The sequence below is a fragment of the Eptatretus burgeri genome, chromosome 7, assembly GCF_056783735.1.
Source record: "Eptatretus burgeri isolate ZD-2024b chromosome 7, Ebu_testis_v1, whole genome shotgun sequence".
NCBI lineage: Eukaryota > Metazoa > Chordata > Myxini > Myxiniformes > Myxinidae > Eptatretus > Eptatretus burgeri.
In genome coordinates this window covers 99324769-99344700 of record NC_140967.1, presented here as the reverse complement: position 1 = coordinate 99344700, position 19932 = coordinate 99324769, and the positions used below count along the sequence as shown (strand labels likewise).

Here is a 19932-nt window from a genome sequence, read left to right as displayed (position 1 = left end):
ATTGATACCCCCCACCTTTATCCCAGAGCATAACTACGTATGTTCCTTCAACACACAAATACTCTATTCCAGTGGTTCTCCACCTATTTACCATAGTGGGCCACACTTGCACCTCTTGCTGTGTTATGTCGGCCGCACCCACATGACTTGATGCTTTATCTCAAAGTGCTTTTTCACGTTGTACGTTTTTGACACAGTCAGGGCTGTACGACACAATCGGCAAAACTGCTTCCCAACTTTTTCGATGATGGCAAACTTCTCTTTCCAGTCACTTTCTGCCTTCTGCTGTCAAACTGCGATGTTTCCATCCTTCACCTGCCTTTTTACCCTCTTTGCTTTCCGAATCCTTCTTTCTTAAGCCGCACGAGGCTACAGGGGTAGCATCGTTAACATCAGCAGCACAGCTGTGCCCTCAGTCAATGCCCTCTGAACAAATTGCAAATTCCTGCCCTAACTTACAGACTGCTGGCTATAGCTCGCCTTGTCTTTGTAAAGGACACTGTCAGATTTTTTTTTTTATGTCTACAAGCTAATGCCGGCAGACGGGACGCCCAGTTTAACGTCCATCACGATATACATTTATGAATCGCAGGGATTACAGTTTATAGCTGGGCCGAGATTCACACTCACGCTAGACAACTTAGAGGTGAGTGTGCGTTCCTCTCTGCCCTCCTGCGAGCCTTCCAAATCCATGAAAGATCGTTTTTTCTCCGCAAACTACAAAGCGATCCATTTATCAATGTCAAACCAAGTTCGCAACTCCACTTGAACAAACTGTGGGTGGCAAGGAGTTTTATTTATTTATCTGTTTGTTTATTTTAATTTTTTTCCCCTCTCTGAACCAGAAATCCCATAAATAACCAAATTTCAAGATGCAACATGAAAATTTACAATACATAAGACTTGATTTGTGACGGACTTGTACCCAAGGCACGTGACTTGATGGAGCACACTCATTGGTTACGACAGAGTTCCTGGTTCAGGGAAAAAATAAACTCGAGGCATCTTTACTCTTTTTTTTTATATATACATTTTAAACAGGATGTCACTTGGGCCGCAGCAGTATGATGATTGGGCTATATGCGGCCCGTGGGCCACGGGTTGAGAACCACTGCCCTTTTTTATTGTGACATACACTTAAAACACTTTGAATTTCGAGTTCAACATCATTGTGTCTGGTCCTGGCAATTGAGATTCAAAATACGTCTGTCGTGGCTCATAATCTCTCCTACGGGCCTGCATGCCATCAATCTTGGTAAAGTGCCTGTGCCTCATTTGCACAGCTGCTGTTTCCAGTAATACCCTCGTGTCTGTATTGCCCCAACCCCCCCTGCTGCTACCTTCCAAACTTTATGATCGGTACACGAGTTGGACTTTTTATCTTCCTCAAGTGGTGGTCCTTTCCTTGGTTACCAAAAGGTGGACCCTCAAACGTGGAAACGATGGTGCAAAACTTTTTAGTTGTTGTTGTGTGTACCTAGAAAATCTTTTCTTCTACAACCATTGAGGTTCATGAAACAGTAGAACGACACAGTACAGTCGATCAATGGACAAAATATACCAAAATGAAAACAGTGGGACAACAAGAAACTTTTTTTATTCACAGTACATGGAGAAGGATTGTAGAAGAAGGGTGAGAACAGGGTCTTGGCAGATGCAGTGAAGCTCAATAATTTTCTATGGAGAAGCGCGAACATAGAACGGACCAAGATGTAATAGACCAAAACTAACAATAGGAAGAAGAGGGGTCAGGAGGTGGGGGGGACACACCAAAAGCAGAGAATTGATTGAAAAAAAAATAGAGGTAGACTTGGAGGGAGAATGAGAGCAAGGGGGAGGGCATGGGGTGAAAAAGATGGACATAGCCGCAAACTCTCAATCACAGAAGTGGAAGGACAAACTGGAAACCCGGAAAGAGGTGGGCTTGGAGAGAGTTAATGAGGTTAGCGTTCATGGTTGAGGATGTGGGATGACCTGAGATGGTAGTGAACCGCTGTCTTGAAGCCCGGGAGGGAAGAATGACATTGAAGAAACCGAGGAACGAATGAGCGTAGGTGAGCAGTGAGTCTGTATTTTGGGAGTTTCACCAGAAGTGGGTTACTGGCAGACTGTAGAACCACCCTGCATAAATCTGGGGGTTTGCGGTTGGGTGGAGAGGAGTAGAGCAAGGAAAGGGCAGAGGGTGAAAAGGAGACATCACATAAAGGGAATGATGAGATCATCAGCCATTCCTGATGACTCACGTAGCTTTTTGGGGGGGGGGGATCTTGGTGGCTTTTAGTTTGACAGTAAATTACAACGTTTCATAACCTAATCACTGGATGTTAATGGTAAATTGCCCTGCAATTTAGTTCCCCCCCCCTCCCGTCAAGCTTCTGTGTTCGCTGTCGCGAGTTCAGTGAAAATTGTGGAGAAATACTGTAATTAGTTCTTTTGATTGGTGTTTCTATGCGTATACTTATGGTTCACAGCTGCGTACTTATCGCCATAAGGGTGAAGCGTAATGATCAAGTCACATAAACATTTGCTGTTTTTGCCTGGAAGTCGTGAAGCATATCCATCACACATTTTTGTCTGTCCTGTCTTCATTCAAAACGTGTGCCAAATGAAATTCTCGAGTCGACACTTTTGATTGCGTGCCGTTGGCAATGACAAAGCGGTTTTCATGTGCTTTTGAACAGTCTGGGCAAGCTTTACGAACAAATGGAGAACGATCATCCCCGCTATAGTCATTTGCGTCGAGATGATCCGATTTGAAAATGTCCGCATGTATTACTCTGTCACCGTCCACGGTTGAATGGAAGTGATAATCTCAAGACGGCAGGTAAACGGTATTCCTTTGAAATGCTTACTACCTGAGTTACAAGGTGTGGGGTAATGACATTGAAGGCCAGTGGAGAATCTTGTCATTGTGGGAGTCAACAGTGAGATTTACGGACTAATGAATCCTGTGCCTTTTTATTTTGTTTTGTGTGCAGCAGACAAGAAAGGACAAGCTGACACCTCATTTCTGCCACAATCGATCAACGGTCTTGCATCAGTTGCGAGAACTTCTCAAGCAAAATTACCAACACAAAATCGCTCAGTTTGGGAAGGAGAGATTAGCAGCAGCTGTGGGGTAAGTACAGTGATGGGTTTTGAGCCAAATGGATCAACCATGGATCCAAGGCCTTTTCAGCTGTCTTGATGGGGTGTTGGGATTGCCATTGTGGGGTTAATTGACTTGGCATGCACCATAAAGACGGCGGTTGCAGGAATGTGGGATGCTGCCTGTTCTGTGCCTCAAAGCATCTGTCCTTGGTGAATGCAAATGGGACGTTCAAACCTCAAAGCCTGTGACATTAACTGCTTGTGTGAGAGTGTTTTGTTGCCTTCTGACATGTTCTGCAATATTTCCTGGAAAAACAATGGATGTAAAAATGTAAACGAGTTCCGTTGGTTGTGAGAAATGGGGAAGCGTACACGTGCGTGCACGCGTGTATTGTTTTATTCTATGTTTTTTTTTTAATGAGAGAAAAAGGTTTACATACCAAATTGAATTCGATTCTATGCAGACCACTATCCCCAATGCCCAGTCTGTTTAGTTGGACATATCATCATGGATGGCATATGCAAGCAACGTCGAGTCGCTAATGTTACATTGCTGTACATTTTAATTTGCTTGTGTCGACAATACCTCGTGATTATTATGGATACATTAGACACGGTGCGACGCAATAAAATGGAAGAAAAGGTATGTTTACCTGCTGGAGACCAGGTCTATGGAATCTGGACATTGAGATTGAGATCGAGATGTATCCGGAGCAGAGCGATGGATAAACATCTCCACGGGGCACTGGCGAGATTGATGTACGAGAGCACGCCTCTGTCACCTTGGTCAGAAGACACAAAATTTTGAGCACCGTTTCCAAACAGTTTCACCATTTTTTTTTTCGTTGCGGTAATGAGTGTTTTTCTGAAGGTGGCTGCACATGCCGTCTTGTGAGTGCTCGCTTTTGTCAATGGCAAGCCAAACCTGGAGAGGTCACGGTGGGATGACCAAGATGGTGAAAGTAGCCTCTTTGGGACGTACTGTATCTATAAAGCGAGATAAATTTGGTGGTAAGAATGGGTGTAACATTGAAGATCAATACATGGTCTTGGTGGACCAAACGACCTCTTGCGTCAAGGTTTCCTCGCATATACCTTGAACAGTAAATAGGCACAATAAAAGACCCTCTGACAATGACTGACTTGATATTGCAGAAACAAGATGAAGTTTTCTAACCAACACTAATTTGTGACAATACTATATATTTAGACCACCTTTCACCTTGATAACAGCTTAACATCACCTTGACATGGATGACACAAGATTATGGGTTAATTCACCTGCAATTTCCTCAATCCATACCCGGTGACGAGGTGTGAAACTTAAGTATGGTTTTTGGACTTTTTTGTACAGCCAATTGTCTGCCAACAATGTTCCAGCAGTTCTACGTTGGGTTTAGATCAGCGGCTTTTTCCATGCCAAGACAGGTAGCACATCATCTCTGCTATTACTTTAACATCCCCAATTATTCCCACCTCGTGGGGTCAGCCCAGGGGACGTTTTTGACCCAAGTGTTTTGTGAAATGGCTGGTCCGATGTTTGACTGAAGCTGCGAAGAATTTGGATTTTGGCCAGCGTTCCATCGATAACTCACCTACTCCAGACAAAACTCATTGTCGGATCTTCAACATCCACCAGCCAATGCCAGCATATAGAACACCCATCTTAACATCCATTTGAGGGATGGGGCAATTTGTGATTTATGCACCAATTCAAGTTTTTAGTTGGGCCAACAGTGGAACCCAGACTAGACAGGTGAAAGGTACAGTAAGCGTGCTGCCTGTGCACCATATTCTGCTGGACCATGGGCTGGCATTATTCAGGAAGTCTTTCACCTTAATATGGAGCAACATTTAAGTTATAAAGATGTGTACTTGTAATAATAAATATTAGTATGCGACTTGAAACCCTTTTTAAAAAAATTTAACATATTGATATTAATTTCATAGCACTCACCAGTTTCACCATGTGTTAGTGGATCAGAATCTAATTGGATAATGCAATTTTTGGCCTCTGGAGCAATTATCAACATTCGGCTGTAACTGCTATTCCAGAGTTCAGTTGTAATCCCGCGCTTTCACAATGCCAGAAAGTTAAAGCGAGAGGTGAGATCCACACATTGAAATGCATCAACAGTATCTCTTGTACTGTACTGTCAGGGTGTTATTCTTCTGAGTATCTCAACTGCTTCCCGTCTGAACTTTTTTTTTGGAAACAAATACAACATCGAGGCTCGTGGAAGAATGAATCAGAACTTAACAGAACAAAGGGACCAGTAGAAGGAAAGAGAGGTGGGGGGGGGAGGGGGCAAGGGGTTGAGAGACAAAATAGAGCGAGACTTGGATAAATAAGGGATGTGGGGAATTTGGGTGGGTGGAGGACATGGGGTGAACAAGATGGAAATAGCCAAAAACTCTCAGGAAGGAAAAACTGGAAACCTAGAAAGAGGTGAGCTTGGAGAGGGTTAATAGGAGTCGAAAACCTCATGGTTGTGGATGGGGGATGATCTGAGATGGTGGTGAATTGTTGTCTTCAAGCCCTGGATGTGGAAGGAGGGGACTGAACGGACTGAGGAAGTTGGTTCCACAGGGGGGGAATAAGAGGAATAAATGACTGGAGGTGAGCAGTGATTCTGGATTTTGGGGGTTTCACCGTAAGGGGTTTCTTGAAGACCGCGTGTACCGTGTAGACATCTGGTGGGGGGGGGGGGGGAGGAAGCGAGTACAGTGCTCATAAAGGGCAAAAGGTGCAAGAGTAGAAGGTGTAAGAAAACAAAGACCATGGCCTGCGTGTGATGTGAGAGGCCCAAGGACTCAGCTTTATTGCAGGAGATTTCAATGATCGTCAAGGCCTTGATTTCCATGACATTAAACTGAGCAGGGTGTGAGGCATGTGCTCTAGCCCAGAGGAGAGAGAGAGAGCAGTGCTTCAAGTTTTGGATGGAGGTTTACAAGTAGTTTGACAAAAGTTCAGGTTTTCCAAGAAAGACTCTTCACGACGGAGAGTCCACTGTCTTTGGAGGCCAACCTAGAAGTATGTTTTTCCCAAGAAAGATCATGACCGATGGTGAGGCCCAAATTATTGATTTTCACCCTCTTCATGAGGATTGTTCAGAAGATATATGGGAGGGTTTTCCAGACAATATTATTTCATAGAGACAGATTGAGTGTGTGAGATTTGTCAGGATTGAGACATATTCCAAGTGTTTGATGCGTTTGTGATTTTTGTCAATGTCAGAAGGATGAGGAATGTCACGGCAGAGAATGAAGTCATCAGCAAAGATATCAAGGGGATTTTTTTTTCCCGAGAATCAGAGATCGTTGATGAAGATTAGGAGTATGACTGGGCATAGAACACTGCCTTGGGGCAATCCAGCCTTGACAGGAAGAGGAGAGTAGAGGAGCGGATCCTGTTGAGAGTCAAGTATCTGCGACAAGAGTAGAAGTCAGTAAGCCATATGTGGAGTTATTGTTGGATGCCATAGGTAGATTGCTGGAGATGGAGAGTAAGGCAGGATGCCAGACTGTATTGAAAGCACGAGATACGTCTGGAGAGACAGCCCTGATCTCGTGTCAGTATTGAGAGCCGACATGCATTGTTGAGAGAGCAGAAGCTGCATGCCCAAGGTAGCATGACCCGGTCTGAATCCGAATTGATGATCTGAGATCGGGCCATTGGAGAAAAGGAAGGATTTCATATAAACTGCAGTGATGGATTCCATGACCTTGCTGATGATTGGAAGTAAGCTTGTCGGTTTGTAGTCAAGGTGATCTGTTTTTGCACCTTTTCATCGAATGCACTGATATTGGCTGACTTCCATGCAGATGGAAGATGACTGAGGAAAAATAATAGGGTGGAAAGAGCAGAAAGAGGTTGTGCAAGACAGCAGAGCAGATTTTTAGGACACGCAAGCTGATACCATCTGGGTCAGTTGCAGAATCAATTGAGGGATTTTTTTTGTATACACTGTCGAGGCCCATATGAGAACTAGCACACAGAACGTACAGCAAGGGTAGCTGGAGAAGAGGGGGGAGGGAAGGAAAAAAACAGTGTGGAACAGAGACATAAGGAGATCTGTGGAAGGGAGAGGGATGGGGTGGGATACACAAGGTAAAGAAGATGGACATGACAGGAACTTTCAGAAAGGAATGCAGGGAATTTGAAGGAGGTGGGTTTGGGGTGGATTAACCGGGGTAGAAAAGATCGTGGTTTTGGATGGGGGAAGATAAGAGATGGTGGTGAACAGCTGTTTTGAAGACTTGGAGGGAAGAGTGGGATTGACGCGAGTGTGGGAGTTTGATCCAAAGGTGGGAAAAGAGAGCAATGGGATTGAAGAGAGTGTGGGAGTTTATTCCAAAGGCAGGAAAAAAAAGAGGAATATATATATATATATATATATATATATATATATATATATATATATATATATATATATATATATATATATATACACACACACACACACACACACACACACACACACACACACACACACGCACACGCACACGCACACGCACACACACACACAACCGGGCGTAGTGGCGTGCGCCTGTAATCCGGCTACTCTGAAGCTTGGGTTGGAGGATCGCTTGAGGACGGGAGCTCTGCGCTGGGCAGTGCTATGAGAGGGTGTAGGGCAGCCCGGAATCATGGTGAAACCCAATCCATATCCCTGTGTCCTAAGAGGCGACCAGGGTTGCGTCAGGAAGGGCATCCGACGTAAAGCCTGTGCCAAATCAGTATGCGGATCATAACGGATGATCCGCTGTGGCGACCCCTAACAGGAGCAGCCGAAAGAAGATATATATTGTCACGGCTGTGGAAATTCGCATTACACCATAAAGGGCCCTCAGGTGAGATATCTCGATAGGTACATGTGTAGTTAGCCCAAACCCGTTGTATAGAGGGAATTTATGTGATCCATTTGGGCTGCGATCCTCCAGTTAGTCGTTTTTCTTTCTCTATCTTTTATTTCAAACAAACAAAAACCGCCAACAATGCTGGTGGGCTTTTCCTGCCATTCTTCCCCGCGCTTGGTGTGAGGGAAGGGGGGAAGGGTGGCTCGCCGCCGATTGGTGGATGGACAGCGTGAGGAGGTCGCGGTGAGGGAACGCCCTTTTTCGACAACCCTCTCGAAGGAGGGTGGAGCCGAAAACGGGGCGGAGCGAAGGGCGGAGCCCCGCACTATAAAAGACGGACACGGGCGGGGCGCATTCTCTCTCTCTTCCTCTCGCTCTTCCTCCTCCTCTTCCGCTTCGCTCGTCTGCGTGTGGTTGTTGATTGGTTGGTTATTCCCTTGTCCCAGTGGGGTGGCTTGAGGTCTCGCTCTCTCTCTGACTAGTGGAACTCCCCTCCGTCTGAAGTCGTTGTTGGGTCATCGCCGAGCTGTGTCGTCGTGGCTGAGTGTCTCTGCGTCGGTGTGGAGCTCGTGGACCTCGCAGAGCCCGAGGAGCTCGTTGAGTCGAGCTGTGTCGTCGTCGAGTCGGCAGTGGAGGACGGCGAAGGAGACGGAGCTCGGAGTGGAGGTCGTGGGAGGAGGACTCGACGGCCGCACCAAGGGAAGTCCTTTCTTTTCTTTGGGTTTGTGTAAATGACTGTGGGTGGCGCCTGTCCTTAAAGTAGTATTGTTTTAAGTGTTGCCATGTGAGTACGCGTATTCGGTTTTAACTCTTGCCTTTGCTTTTTGTGTATTCAGTATGGCTCTATATACGTGCTTTCCGTGTGTCGTGTGAATAAAATGCTTGCTTGTTGAACTGTGCCCGTTTCTCTTCGTCTTTTCTCGAGTTGAATCTCCATCTTGCATCACGTAAGGGGTTCGTAATGGGTTCAACATCCCGGTAATTAATCGGAACCGTCAAGGCTGACGATAACACCGCTCAGTTATCACTGAAGCACGGAACGGCCCGCTTAAGCGGCTCGTGTCCGGAGTCGGCCTGTGGCGTAGTACGATCGCCCGGTCGACCACTCGTGCAGGTACTTAGGTAGATCGAATTTGGCGAGCAACCCTATCCTACGTGGGCGAGCAATTGGCACGATCATGGTGAGGTTAAGCCCCCACCCTTGACGAGCGCCCGGCGTTGTTTCGAGAGGGTCACTACTGAATTGTCCGTTCCGGTGGGCGAGGAGGCCGCCATTCGAGTCGAGCGGCTGATCGCACACTGGCGGGCGCGAATTCGCAACAATATCTATACACATACATTGGCCTGTATGTTTGTCTGTCTGTCGTGCTCTAACTTGAGAACGTATTAACGGATTTAAATAAATCCAACTTCAGTGGTTTTGGGGAACTCCTGGGAACGTTTGTGATTGGAGGGGGGGGGGGCGAGAGTTAAAAGAAAATTTGTTTTTAAATGGACACATGTCACACAAATGCAAACAACAACTTGTGATGCTGGTTCTTCCCGAACTCCCAGGAATCCTTTTTCTTCTTGCCCTATTGATTTACCATCACAGCAAAGATTGGTATGTCCGTCAGCAAAGCGACGGGTCTTATGTTCTAGTGTATTGTTATGAATTCGCGCCCGCCGGCGTGCGATCGGCCGCGTAACTCGAATCGCGACCGCGTCGCCCACCGGACGGACAATTCAGTCGTGACCCTCCTGGGACTACCGCCAGAAACCAGTCACGGGTGGGGGTTTAACCCCACCACCACTCAGTCCGCAGTCTACCCGCGTGAAATAGGGTGAATCACCGAATGTCGATATACCTAAGTACCCGCGCGGGTAATCTGCCGAGGGATGGGACCACGCCACAGGCCGACTCCAGACACGAACCGCTTAAGCGGTTCATTCCGTATTACAGGGATAACCGAGCGGAGTTATCGTCAGCCTTGATGGTTCCGATTAATTATCGGGTGTTTTAAAACCCATTATTAATCCCTTAAGTGATGCAAGATGGAGATTCAACAAAGAAAAAGACGAAGCAAAACGGGGAACAATCGGACAAGCACACTTTATTACACACACAGACAAGCACGTATTCACAGCCATACAGTGATGCACATATAAAAGCAAGGACACAATGCAGAGCTACAACCGAATATAATTATGACAACACTTAAACGGTTCTACTTTTCAAGACTGGCGCCACACACACACATTTACACAAAACCCAAAAGAAATGGAAGTCGCGACTTCCCTGAGCGCGTCGAGTCCTTGGCGACCATAACTCCGAGCCCCTCCGGCGTGGTCCGTGAGCTCGTGCCGCGCGTCGCTCGTGTGGTCCGCTCGACAGCTCGGACGAACGAACAGAACCTCCGACCAGGGACGATCACCACACCTCTCCACAATTCTCCTTCAGGGACAAGGGAACAGGAAAGGGGAACGACATTCTCGTTGACCTTCATGTCCACGCCTTTTGTCAATCGCTTGAACGAACCAAGAGCCTCCTTGCACGTGAGCCTCTCCACGCCCACGCCTTTTGTAGGGGCCGGCTCCGGCCCGTTGCCCCGCCCCATTTCTGTCTCCACCTCCCTTCGAGGCGTTTCCAGAAAGCTCTCAAATGGGGGCGTGCTCCCACTCCGACCGCCTCACGCCGTGCATCCACCAATCGGGAGCGAGCTGCCGCACCCCTCCCCTTCACACCAAGCGTGGTGGGTGGGATTCAGGCGGAAGCATCAGGCGGGGAAATTAGGCGGGAAAACCCCACAGGCGTTGTTGGTTTTTGTTCTTGCACGCGCCCGCACGGTGCTCGTTGAATGGCGAGTGGCGAAGATGTGGTAGCGTAGTTGTGGAAGGTGCCGTCGTGTAGTGAATGGCGTGATCGTGAGATGTTGGTTGTGGTGATGTTCGTTGTTCTTGCACCAAATTAACAATAGCCAAAGAAAAACGGCTAACTGAAGCATCGCAGCCCGAATGGATCATATATATTCCCTCTATACAACGGGTTTGGGCTAACTACACATGAACTTACCGATATTTCTCACCTGAGGACCCTTTATGGTGTAATGCGAATTTCCACAACCGTAACAATATATTATTATGGTCACGGGTTTCGGGGACCACTACGAGGGGGTATCCTCGGTTACCCTCAGACTTACCATGCCTGAGGCCGCCGGGCATGAATTAATTTGTGTCACCGGTGGGTTGCTAGGCAACCCCAAACACCAATTATTCAACCACGTGGTCCAGTGTTCTCTGTCTAAGTGCCGTTTAACTGGAGGTCACGTGGTCTCCTGATCGGGAACATGCCCTTGGCTATGCGCTAAGCTTATTTTATTGAGATGTTGACTGGGGTGGCCGAGCAACCGTGAGTGTATACTGGACTCGGATGAAAGCCAATTAATTAGGGAATTATAACCTCCCAGACTAACCTTGGTGCAAACAGCGCTGGAACAATGGGGAAAAGATGAACACCGACAGATCGGAAATGAAGTTCAGCAAAAGAGGATTTGTTATATCCAGAACAATGTAAAATGCTAATTGGAATGAAGAACGAGTCATCATAAATACTCAAGCCCAAGGACACTACACTAATGCCTTTAAGAAAATGGCGGGATTGAGCCAATCAGACAAATGCAGGTTTTGTTGGGAAGAAACTGAAAGTACCAGTCACCTCCTTCCGGGACGTAAAAAAACTCATGTCGGAACAGCGGTCCACAAAAAGACATGACAGTGTCTGCAGAGTAATCCACTGGCACATCTGTCAACATTTCAACATCCTGGGACCCAGAATGATCATGGAAACGCAAACCAAATCCAATCCTTGAAAATGAACATATAATGCTCATGTATGACAAGATGATCCCATAAAGTGTGGACATTGCAAATAAAGCATTGTGTACAGCCCTGGTACTCAAACACAAAAAGAAAAGTCAGCACTGTTGATTGAGCTTTCAGTTCCCAATGACTTCGGACTAAATGCCACAGGAATCAGGAAAACGACAAAATACCAGGATCTGAAAAATGAGGTCAAGTGGATGTGGAAGTTGAAGAAAGCTGAAATTATACCAGTGATAGTCGGCGCTACAGCAGTAATAAAGAAAACCCTTACCGAGTACTGGACTTAAAAATCATTCCGGGGAATATAACTCCAAACGAGCTACAAGTGGAGGCTGTCAGAGGTTCAGTGAGGATGTTGAAAAGAGCCCTTGGAACGAGGATATGAGAACGAAGTTTCACAGTTTGGTTCATGAATCATGATCCTTTTCCAAAAAGGAGATGGAAATTTTGAGTTCTGGGAGAACTTCCTCCCATCTCTTGAAACCCAAATGGAGATGATAACCAATGGGAAATACAGTTAAAAAAAAGTACACAGGGGTAATGGTCGCAAGCAATGAAGAGTGCAAGTGAGTACAGGAAAGAATATGGACAAGAAGTAGAACTTAACTCCATGCCTTATCTCCCGGCTATACACAAGATATGATTATCCAATCAGACAAACTGCAGGAGAAGATTGCGTGTAAATCAATTACCCCCTAAGAAATGTGGAGAAAATGGGGGTGGGGGGGGGAACCTATCTATTAACCCTTTACCAACGCATTCAATCACACTGAACTCACTACACAAGGGGAAGGGACTACTCTGAACTTATACTATGGAAATAACGAAACAGTGGGATCTGTATGTTGTGTGCAATTGCCTTTGTGACCAGTTCCAAGAATCGCAACAATGTACAGGTAAATGTATATACCCAGTATATGACTATATGTATATGGAATTGACCTCTGTCTACATAATAGAACAACTGATGCAATCCTTTTCTATGCATTACTGTAAATTCAGGCAGTTGTTCTGGATATTATTCACGTCCTTTGTGCAAACATTGAAAAGGTTTTTGTGCCCTTGCATTACAGTTGCTAAGGCAACGTGGATTTCTAAAGTCGATTGCTGAATTGAGGAAGTTATGTAATATTTCCGTTGTTCGTTGCTGAAGGAGACCTTGCATTCCCTAATGGGCAGACCTTGAGCTTGAATGCTGAAATTGAACAATCGATGACTGGCTGTTAATGTCCACCAAATTGCCTCATTTTTGGCTGTGCAAAAATTTTTCAACATTTGCTGTGCTCAGGTGTTCATGTTGAACGGTTACAATGAGTTGTTTTTGACAATCAGGTTGTTACCTAACTTTAATCCACACATAGGTTTTAGCTGTATGTGGATTAAAGGTCCTTCCCCAAAATAATTATCTTCCTCTTTGCTGTTTGAACCCTTTAATTGGGGCTATTTATCTGATTTACAAATGCAATTGAAAAAATGGTGGTTAAAAGTGAAATTGTACTCTAACCCGTCATTTGAAGGCTCGTTTCAGTTGTCGTATCGGTTTCTGTTGACTCACAGCTACCTTTGAATTGGTAGCACCATCTTGACATGTTTTCAGGCAATGTGCAAAGCCACGACAGAGGAAGGAATATTGTCATTGGTTTTAAACTTTTCAAGTCAGATTTAAAATGAGATGTTTTAGACGAGTGATTGTTGAGCAGGGCATGACTGACAGCATGATTTAAGCCTTAAATTTTAAGGTTTCTTTTTTTTTTTTTACATCAGTACACAATGTTGTTGTTTTTTGTAAATTAAAAAAAAATACATTTAGTAATTCCTATGGAAGGTACCGACATCGTCATCGTCATCGTCATCGTCATCGTCATCATCATCATCATCATCATCATCATCCTGCTGAAGGAGTTGCTCGGCTACAATCCTGATCGAGTCGCCACTCCGACTCAGGAAATCAGGGCAGGAATTAGGATTTTGTTCATTGTGCCGGCTTGAACGTCCATCAACTAATGCAGACAGACGGGATGTCCAGTTTAACATCCGTCAGAGGGACGGCACACATATTGATGAATAACCCTGCCTGTCAAACACCTTGATGACAGTTTATAACTAGGTCGAGATTTGAGCCAAGGCTCGACTACTCAGAGGCGAGTGTGGGTACCCTGAAGCCATACTCTGAACCCACAAATAACTCCTCACTCTGAAATATGATGCGAATTGTTTTTTCTCCATTCGTTTTTTGCGATCTGTTAAACCAATCTTTGGAAACTTATCAGATTATATATATGGATTTTCCACTTCATTGTGGATGAGATTGCGCAGCTCAGTTTGATTCTGTGCTGGGTTTATGAAAAAATCTTTTATTTTTTTAGAGGCCAATACTTATTCCCTCTCAAGTTTTTAATGGCAGTAAGATTAAGTGAGCCAAGCAACTGAGTTTTACCAGAAGCTCTCTTGCTAAATGAAAAGCTCACAAAAGCAAGAGGATGTTGGTTTCTTGACTGTGACAAAATTTGAAGGAATGCTCAGTTTGTGGGAAAAATGGTTGAAGCACTTAATTATTGTGCACGAGTTTAAAAACAAACAAACAAACAAAAAATACTCAAAAGGTGAAGTCCAACAGCAAAATATGTTTATAAACTGTCAACGTTCATTTACTTGACTAACTTTGTATTTACCACGTAAAAGCTTTCGTTCGCAGCCTGATGGAGTACTGCTCTCCCCTCTGGGCTGGTGCTCCTGCCTCTCACCTTTCTCTGCTTCAAGCTGTGGAAACCAAGGCATTCCGCATCACTGGTATTTCCCGTGATGAGGCTGTCTTTGGGTCTCTCACTCTCTCACCGCAGGCATGTCGGTGGTCTTTGTCTTCTACCGTCTCCTCTCCGGTCTCGCCCTGCGCTCTGTCTGTGATATGTCCCCACCATATTTCCGCAAGGCGCTCAAGGTCCGCCAGCAACCCTCTTCTGGTAAAACTTCCAAAATCACGAATCACTGCTCACCTTCACTCTTTCATTCCTCTTTTTCCCACCTTTGGAATAAACTCCCACACTCTCTTCAATCCCATTCTTCCCTCCAAGCCTTCAAAACAGCTGTTCACACCACCTCTTATCTCCCCCCATCCAAAACCTCAATCTTTTCTACCCCCGTTAATCCACTCCAAACCCACCTCCTTCAACTTCCCTGCTTTCCTTCCTGAAATTTCTGGTAATGTTCATCTGGTATACCCCGTTTTCCCCACCCCCATCCCTCTCCCTTCCACAGATTTTTCCTTCGTTCATTTTTTCTCTAAGGGGTCTCTGCTGACTTTCTCAAAGCTAAGTTTCCAGTTGTTATTTGTCCCGTTTTTACTCTTTATTTTCTCATCTCCAAGTTTCTGTGTGTTCCTAGTTCGGTATTGTTTCAAAATTTGTGCTATTTTGTGAGTTTTCGTCGACCTTATCTTACCGGGTTCCTTGAGGCCTACCCATCCTTCTCCTCTTGGTATACGATTGTTTTTATTTGTATTCTCTCCCGATTACCTTCAATTCCTATCTTCTCCACTTTCCCAATGTCCCCCATCCCTCCCAAGGAAACACTCTGTTTCTTGTCTTAAATGTAAAGCAAAAAAACAAACCAAAAAAAAAAATTTCTGACCAAAAAATCAAAAAACCCCCCAGTTTGCAATGAATGTTCGCTTTCCATTAACCATTCTTTTTTCCAACTTCAGGGCCAACTCACCCCTCTCACCCCTCCCCCTCAAAGCAACCATCACACTCTTCTCCCACCAAGCTTCCCCCTCACCTTTCTCTCTCAACTCTCCCCACTCACCCTTCTCCCACCATTCACCCCCCTCCCCTCACGCACCCTTCTCAAAGCTGCCCCCTCTCCCCTCCACTAAGCTGCCTCCTTCCCCTGCCCTCTCACCTCCAACTCGTCACTCCACCTCCTCAAATCCTCAACTGCCTTCTGCCCCCTCTCTAGCCTCCCCCTCTTCCCCAGCACCACAGAGCCTTTTCTCTTCCTCATCCAGCCCCTGCCCGGGCTATTCTGCAATCCACCACACTCTTTCAACAAATCTCCTTACCTCTCCCCCTCCTCCCTTGTCCTACCCTCCCCCTCCCTTCCCATCCCCTGCACCCAAAGCCTCCTTCCCTCCCTCTTCATTAACAGTGTGGACCTCAAATATCCGGGGCCTTCGCTCAAACCTTACAGATCTTTCCATACAGGTTGCCACTGACAAACCAGACATAATCTGCCTAACAGAAACTTTCCTCCCTCAAGATGTCCCTGACTTCCGAGTATCTCTCCCTGGTTACTCCCTCCTCCGGTATGACAGACCTGAGCCTCGTCCTGGTGGAGGAGTTGCTCTCTTCATCAAAGACTCTATTCCTCACTCTCCATGCACTGCCCTCACTCCCCCACACCCCCAGGAATACCTCTGGCTATGGCTTCCCTTTAACTCCCACCTCATGTTTATATGTGCACTGTACCGTCCACCTAATAGTGATGACTCCATTTACACCTCACTATCCGAAAACATGGACCAACATCTATCTTCTCATCCAAACTCTCTCTTCCTCATATGTGGTGACTTCAATTGTCATCATGCCAGTTGGCTAGGTGTGGGTAGCTCTCTCACCTGTCATGGCACCTCAGCAAAAGCTTTCTGTGACTCATTGGGACTGACTCAATTGGTCAACTTCCCGACCCGGATCTCAACCAATGGTACTCCATCTCTTTTGGATCTGATTTTGACAAATTCTCCTGACAATATCTGCTGCTCTTCCTCCGCTCCAATCGGTTCTTCTGACCACATGTTTGTCAAAGTGGACATCTCTCTGGCTGTTATCAGAGATCCACCTCAGCGCCGTCGAGTCGGGCATTTCCTCAAGCCGACTGGCAGGATCTCCAAGCAGCCATCAAACTTCTAGACTGGTCTCCCATCGTGACTTTCTCCAACATCCACTCATCCTGGGAATTCTTTCAAAGAAACGTGCTCTCCCTCATGCACAGATTTATCCCCTCTCGTCTTCAGTTGTTCTACCCTTCCTCCTGCCCATGGTGCACTGAAGCTTGTGGCGAGGCAGTTGTCCTGAAACAACTTGCCTTTGCCTCATGGAAAGCAAACCCAATTGAGGGCAATCTCAGTTCCTTCCATAAAGCTCAGAACAAGTGTGTATCTACCCTCAGGAGAGCCAGAAAACTACATCTTTCTAATCTTAAGTCTGAACTCTCAAATCTCTCTCCCTCCTCCAAATCCGAGTGGCGTCTAATCAAATATGTTTCTGGTGTATGTTCCCCTCCATCCCCTCCCTTACCTCAAATGGCCGCACTGCTGATACCGCACGTGAAAAGGCTGAATGCCTAAACTCGGTGTTTGCATCGAGATATTGTGTCCAAAACCCATCGCTTTCTGTACCGACCTTATCCAGTCACACCCAAATGTCCCTGGACCCTTTGTCCTTTCTCCTGACAAGGTGGAGAGCTTGCTGTCAAACCTCGACTCAGATTCTGTAACCGGTCCAGACGGCATCAGCCCACATGTCATAAAAACCTGCTCCTCTGCTCTTGCTCACGCTCTCTCTGTTCTATTCACCCTCTCATTTGCTCAAGGTCATCTGCCATCTGCTTGGAAATCAGCAAACATTGCCCTGCACAAAAAAGGTGCAAAAACAGATCTCTGCAACAACAGATCAATCAGCCTTCTCCCAATCATCAGCAAGGTTATGGAATCCATCATCGCTTCAGCCATAAAATCCTTCCTCTTCTCCAATGGCTTTATTTCCAATCATCAATTTGGTTTCAGACCAGGTCACTCTACCCTGGATATGCTGCTTCTGCTCTCCCAACAATGGATGGAGCTCCTCAATGCTTGACATGAACTCAGAGCCATATCCCTGGACATATCACGTGCTTTTGACACGATCTGGCACCCTGCCATTCTCATCAAACTCTCTTCCTATGGTATCCATGGCCATCTCCACTCATGGCTCGCAGACTTCTTCTCCTGTCGCAGTCACCGTGTGGCCCCAAATGGAGTTCTTTCATCCCCTCTATCTGTCCAGGCTGGAGTTCTTCAAGGCAGCGTTCTTGGTTCTCTTCTTTTTTTTGTTTTCATCAATGATCTCTCCGACTCTCTGGAAAATCCTCTTTATCTCTTTGCTGATGACTACACCCTCTGCCGTACCATCTGTCATCCCTTAGACTGGCAAGCAGCAGCTTCTTCGCTCACTGCTGATCTGGGTAAAATCACAAACTGGTCCAACACGTGGAACATGTCTTTCAATCCGGACAAATCTCACACTCTCACGATGTCTTTCCGAAAGGACCGTTTGGAACCCCCCCCCCCCCCCGATCTACTTTCTCAACAATCCTCTGGAAGAAGTCCTTTCTTTCAAGCTTCTGGGTCTCACAATCTGCCATGACCTTTCCTCTGAAAGCCACATTTCCAACCTCGCCTCCAAAGCCAGTCTCCGACTGGGAATCCTCTATCGTGCAAAGTCCTTCCTCGGCCTACCTGAGCTCCTGACCACATACAAAGCTTTTGTCTGCAGCCTGATGGAGTACTGCTCTACCTTCTGGGCTGGTGCTCCTGTCTCCCACCTTTCTTGGCTTCACGCTGTGGAAACCAAGGCATTTAGGATCATTGGCATCTCCCGTGATGAGGCTGAGTCTTTGGGTCTCTCATTTTCTCACTGTAGGGAGGTCTGTGGTCTTTCTGTCTTATACCATCTCCTCTCCGGTCTCGCCCCCCCTTCGATTTGTCCCGGCCATATTTCCGCAGTGCACTCAAGGTCCCCCAACAACCCCCTTCTGGTGACACTACCAAAGTAACGAATTTGTTCACCTTCACTCTTTCATTCCTCTTTTTTTCCCGGGTTTGGAATAAACTCCCTCACTCTGTTCAATCCCATTCTTCCCTCCAGGCCTTCAAAATTGCTCTTCACCACCACCTCTTATCATCCCCCATCCAAATCCTCGATCTTTTTTACCCCCATTAATCCACCCCAAACCCACCTCCTTCAATCAAATTCCCTGCTTTCCTTCCTGAAAGTCCCTGTAATGTCCATCTTGTGTACCCCATGTTCCCTGCCCCATCCCTCTCCCTTCTACAGATGTCCTAATGTCTCTGTTCCCCACTGTTTTGTCTTTCCCACTCCCACCCCTCTTGTCTCATGACCCCCTTGCGATGCGTTGTGTGTTAGTTGTCATACGAGCCTCGACAAGGTATCCCCCCCCCCCCCAAAAAAAGATAAAAACAATCATCCTATATATCCTTTTTGGCCCTCCCAATGGTGAAGAATCACTTTTAAAATTAAATCATTATTGTGTCTGGATTCGGATTTTCACCAAAATTGAATAAATTCTTCCTGGTCAAACACTCAAGATGTCCACCAAGTTTCGTCTGAATTTGTCTGCAGCATTTTGAGATATCCTGCACACAAAACAAACAGACAAACAGCCAGAAAGTGGTAAAAACATATCCTCCTTCCCCTTCGGTGGCCGAGGTTATCGGACACGTATAAGAATCCCAATGCTACACATAAGCCATGAAACCGGTCTGGCAGCTGAGGGGGTGTGTAGTATTGGGATTCTCATGTGTGTACTGTTTGTGAATGTCTTTCCAGCTGTTATGTGGAGGAACTCTGGGAAAGGTTTGAAACAGCAAAGGGTTTCCCTTGGTAGGCTTTCTTGTTTGCTTTATGTAGCTTCTTTGGTGAGAAGAGCATGGGAGGAGTCTATTTACATATTTATAGATATACAGTACCAGTCAAAAGTTTGGACACATCTACTCATTCAAGGATTTTTCTTTATTTTTATTATTTTCTACAATGTAGAAATGAGTAAAAATAAAGAAAAACCCTTTCATGAGTCGATGTGTCAAAACTTTTGACTGGTACTGTGTGTATATGCATATGCATATGTATGTATGTATATACATATACAAATATACTGTATATATACATATATACTGAATGTATATAAAATTACCGTTTCTACAGCCATTTTTCCCTGCTGTGCAGGGGTTGGGCTTTTTCTTGAGGCAATGTTTTTATGGCCGGATGCCCTTCCTGACGCCAACCCTGGTTGCCTCTTACGACACACAGGGATATGGTACACCTATTCTAACCGGGGCATACACTGGGA

At 45.9% G+C, this 19932-nt stretch overlaps 1 protein-coding gene across 17 annotated transcripts in view; it reads left to right on the top strand.

Annotated features, from left to right (window-relative positions):
• Positions 1-19932, top strand: part of LOC147023891 (signal-induced proliferation-associated 1-like protein 2) — a 389701-nt gene that overhangs the window by 56348 nt on the left and 313421 nt on the right. For 15 of the 17 annotated variants that reach the window (XM_085889827.1, XM_085889829.1, XM_085889825.1 and 12 more), the window contains exon 2: positions 2979-3118. The gene's annotated coding sequence lies outside the window, so the exon portion shown is untranslated. The remainder of the gene's footprint in view (positions 1-2978; positions 3119-19932) is intronic. The other 2 variants (XM_085889809.1, XM_085889811.1) reach the window with 1 other exon arrangement.